The sequence below is a fragment of the Penaeus vannamei genome, chromosome 42 (assembly GCF_042767895.1).
Source record: "Penaeus vannamei isolate JL-2024 chromosome 42, ASM4276789v1, whole genome shotgun sequence".
In the NCBI taxonomy this organism is placed as follows: domain Eukaryota; kingdom Metazoa; phylum Arthropoda; class Malacostraca; order Decapoda; family Penaeidae; genus Penaeus; species Penaeus vannamei.
The window spans coordinates 16,621,101-16,626,100 of NC_091590.1; the positions used below are offsets into that span (position 1 = coordinate 16,621,101).

General features: G+C 39.4%; 1 non-coding gene across 1 annotated transcript; it reads right to left on the reverse strand.

Annotated features, from left to right (window-relative positions):
- Positions 1 to 4,025: 4,025 nt before the first annotated feature.
- TRNAW-CCA (transfer RNA tryptophan (anticodon CCA)) lies at positions 4,026 to 4,097 on the reverse strand. Its single transcript has one exon. It is a non-coding gene; the product is annotated as a tRNA-Trp (tRNA).
- Positions 4,098 to 5,000: the final 903 nt, after the last annotated feature.

Below are 5,000 nucleotides of genomic sequence, written 5' to 3' on the forward strand. Positions count from 1 at the left end.
ATACTAATAACCCATATAATTTGTCGGAAAGAAATGCGAAAAATTGTCGAAAACATTTCTCAGAAACGAATCTGCATAGGTTGCCAACTAATTCCATCAAGTTTTACTTCTCTTTCCTCGCAATTCATCTTCCTTTCCGCACACAGATACACGATGATAGGAGGAGATGACTTGCAGTTTTAAAACCTTCTCTTTTATACATTTTTTAAAAGATAAATTGTTCTAAGGAACCTTTTAACAGTTTTCATTGTTATGGCAATTAGTGAATTAATTAGTGAAACATTATATCTTAGCCGAGGATGTTTAGACATATCAGTGTTTCGTAATGTGACATGTATGAATATTAAGTTTATCAGAGAATGATGAAGAGGTCGAGCATTAAGTTTTATTCAATGTCGGTGTAAAAATAGTTGTTTCTCTTTGTACAGGGATATTTGATCAAAGGTAAGTATGCATTACTTTTTAATAAAAATGGTGCCTAGATGGGCGTTTCCCGGTAAAGTAAATTACAGTAGGCCGACGGAGAAGTTATTTAGTTCGATCTTTAACCGCATATTTGTGGGCAGGTGAGAAAGACGATTGCGGGAGATCGAGAAGTAAAGTTTGGTTGAATTTATGCCCTCAAGCAAGTTTATGAAATAATTCGCACTTTCACAAATTTTCGCAAGCTTGCTTGTATATACAGGAGAACGAGCAGGTTTTGAAATGTCGTATCGGTTGTGTGGCGGGATAATTATCTCGCAAATGTGACACATCGACATGTACAAATATGCGAGAAGGTGGTTGCCACATTTATATTTACGTATTAAATTCAAGTCGATTAAAACTCGATTCAAATTTTCTTATATTGCATTATCGCCTGTTAAGATGTGCGTTTGTGTAAGGCTGAAAGCCATTATAAAGACATTGCCTGCAACAAGAGTTTTATGATCCTTTTCGCTGAATTGTATAGTTATTGTGAAGAATCATTGGCAATATAAGAACGGCTGCTATAACTTGTTAAAAGATGAGTGGAGGTCTCAAAGGTAGTAATCGCCCACGAAGATAAGTCATTTCTGTTATTCTTGTGAGGACTTCCTTTGTTATATTGCGCATTTGTGATAAAAGTTATCATGTATGTTTTTTGCGAGTGAATTTTTTGCATGCATAAATGGAGTGAGAATTGGATTTTGCCAAATACTTTATATTTGTATATTAACAAACATCTTAAAAACTCAGTGTTGGTTAATATAGCATTCTTTTTCTTGTTTGGTTACACCTCGGGACGAGATAGCAGCGCCGTCGTCATGGAAGTGGTTGCACTTTCATACTCGTTACCGGAATACACCCTCTCGCACTCATCGATGTCGCCCGACCCCACCCGGGAGAGGCGACGTTCGTGGCAACTCGGTAATCATCGTCATGAGCGATGAGGAAGATGTTAGTTTTTAGTTGACGCGGGGGATGGACATATGGCCCAAGTATGATTTAAGCATGTCTAGTTGTTTGTGCTAGTGTATATTTGAAGATGATAAAGGTATATTGAGTACATGGCGCAGTTTGTTTTGCTACAAGCTTAAACAGGATGAATAGCTATGTGACCTAACTCACGCCGGAAATGACCCTCTTTCGACCTGAGAAGGACGGGGGGGGGGGAGGTAACACCTGTTATTGGATCAATACCTTGACCTCTGCCAGCAGCTGTGTACATGTTTGTTTGTTTGTCTCTTCATATCCTTCCTCTTACATGTTGAGACATGAGGTATAGCCATTATCATTGCTTCTGGTGAGGGGGTATGTGGGGAAGCTGGAAGGGGTGAATCACCTGTAACACCTGCAGCTAGGTGCTTGTTTGTTTGTTTGTCTGCTTCTTCTCTTCTTCCTGCAGGAAAAGGGGAGGGTGTGGAACCTGTGACACCTGCTCTCAGGTTGATAGTTTGGCCCATGTCAGCTGGGTGCATATTTGTTTGTTCTTCAGCCTTTCATTCTCAATATTATTATTATTGTTTTTGGAGAGGAGAGGACATTTTTCGGGTGTGCGTATTCTCCCTCATTAGTCACGGTTATTGATTTTCAGTAATCGATTATGATGATTACTTTCGGAAGTGATTAGGCCTGCTTCCTGTTATGACACGTTAAGGGGTAGCTATAGTGGTGAGCCAATATGTCCAGGGTGTGTTTGGGTGAAGGGGTGTGGGGTGGTGGAGATCCTGTGACACCTGGTCTTAGATAGTTTGACCTATGTCAGGTACATACATTATGGGGTAAGAGGGCACCGTGGGGGTGAATAATTTTGTCCGTGGTGTTTTTGAGAAAGGTGGTGGTGGGGGTGGTGGAACCTGTGGCACCTGCTCTTAAGATGATAGTTTGACCTGTGTCAACAGGATCCGTGTTTGTTGTTCTTCATCTTCTTCTTCTTCCTGTGACCTGCAGGAATGGAGGAGGAGGTGGAACCAGTGACACTTGCTCTCAGGTTGATAGTTTGACTTATGTAAGCAGAGTACATATTTCTTTTTTCTTCTGCCTTTCATTCTCAATATTATTATTATTGCTTTGGAGAGGAGAGGACATAATTCGGGTGAGCGTATTCTCCCTCATTAGTCACGGTTATATATTTTCAGTAATTGATTACGGTAATTACTTCCGGAAGTCATTAGGGCACTTCCTGTTATGACACGTTAGGTACATAGGGCGGTACTTATGGAGGTGAGGCTATTCTGTCCATAGCGTGTTTGGGGTATGGGGATAATGCATGTTTGTTTGTCTACTTCTTCCTGTCTTCATCTTCTTCCTTTTCTTCTTCTTCTTCCTCTCCTCTTCTTATCATTATTGCTCTAGAGAGGAGGAGTGGGGTACCGAAATGTTGGCAGCTGGGTGCATGTTTGTTTATTGTACTTCTTCATCTTCTTTCTCTTCTTCCTCTTTCTCGTATTCTCCTTATTATTATTGTTGTTGTTGTTGTTTTGGAGAGGAAAGGGAGGGGGGGCACCCTTCAGGTGTGCGTGTTCTCCATCATTAGTTACGGTTATTGATTTCCCGTATCGATTACGGTAATTACTTCCGGAAGTCATTAGGGCACTTCCTGTTATGACACGTTAGGTACATAGGGGGGGGGGGACCCATGGGGGTGAGGCTAGTGTGTCCAAGGTGTTTTTGGGTGAGGGGTTGGGGTGGTGGAACCTGTGACACCTGCTCTTAGGATGATAGTTTGACCTGCGGCAACAGGATCCATGTTTGTTTGTTGTTCCTCTTCTTCCTCTTCTTCTTCCTCTTTCTCGTATTCTCCTTATTATTATTATTGTTAATGTTTTGGAGAGGAAAGGGAGGGGGGGCACCCCTTCAGGTGTGCGTGTTCTCCATCATTAGTCAAGGTTACTGATTTCCCATAATCGATTACGGTAATTACTTCCGGAAGTCATTAGGGCACTTCCTGTTATGACACGTTAGGTACATAGGGGGGGACCCATGGGGGTGAGGCTGCTGTGTCCCTATCATCACTACTACTATCCTTAATATATTTATTATTATGATTATCATCATCATCAACTTATTTTTTGTTATCATTAATTCTTTATTCTATTATGATCATTATCACTTTTATCATCACTTTTATTTTTTCTTACTATTATCATTATTTCCGTTATCATCATTATTACCATTATAATCAACATTATCACTAATATTATCATTATGTTGTCATTATTACTATCATTATTATCATTGCTATCGTTGTTAATATTACCATTAATATTATAATCATTATCATTTTCATTTTTGTTCATTGCCATTATTGTCACTATTGTTATCATCGTTATTTTTATCATTGATTTTATCATTTCCGTCATTACCATGATCACGACTTCCAATATCATCCTTATAATTATCATTATCAGTTATCATTATTATAATCATTATCAGTTATCATTATTATAATCATTATCAGTTATCATTATTATAATCACTATCAGTTATCATTATCATTATCATCATTATTATAATCATTATTTACTACTGACTTTAGTTTTCAGTAGTAAAACAAAATTAGTTGACCCCGGAGTGACTCGAACACCCAGCCTTCTGATCTGGAGTCAGACGCGCTACCATTGCGCCACGGGGCCTGTAAACTATGTGTGGAGAATCTTTGTTGATAATTTATGTTTTGCTCTTGCTTGTGTTAGATTTCTCCTATTTTTTGCCTCTAATTTATTCTTTCACTTTCTCTTTTTCTTTCTTTCGTTGTTTCTATCTCTCTCTTAAAAACTCATCTCTCTTTCTCTCTTTCTCTTTCTTCCTCTCTTTCTCCTCTTTCTTTCTCTCTGTTACAGGTGTTGCTGGATTTCTCTTTCTATCTCTCTTTTTTCTTTTTCTTTCTATCTTACTCCTCTTTTTTCTCTCTTTCTCTTTCTTCCTCTCTTTCTCCTCTTTCTTTCTCTCTTTCTGTCAGTTACAGGTGTTTCTGGATTTCTCTATCTCTCTTTTTTCTTTCACTTTCTCTTTTTCTCTTTCTTTCTTTCTTTCTCTCTGTTACAGATGTTGCTAGATTTTTCTATCTCTTTTTTCTTTTACATTCTCTTATTCTCTTTCTATTTCTTTCTCTCTTTCTATTTTTCTCTCTCTTTCTCGTGTGGCATCGTTCTCTTTGTTGTTGTTGTTGTTTTATTGTTAGGTCTCTCTCTCTCTCTCTCTCTCTCTCTCTCTCTCTCTCTCTCTCTCTCTCTCTCTCTCTCTCTCTCTCTCTCTCTCTCTCTCTCTCTCCAATACCTATTCCTCTGTGACCACATCTTGACAGCATTGCCGTTTTTCGTATTCGTATGGAGTGGGTGAAAGAAGCCGTAGAAGTGGCCCTACTCTGACATGGGGTTTTGTGGTGTGGCTTTTGTTGTTGTGTTGGGGTGAGAGGAAGGAGGGGGGGTGGTAAAGCGAGAGGGAGGGGAGAGTAGGGGGGGGGGAGGAGAAGAGAGAAGGGGATTTGAATGAAAGATGGATGGAAAAGGATGGGAGAAAGGAGAGAGAAAGGTGGA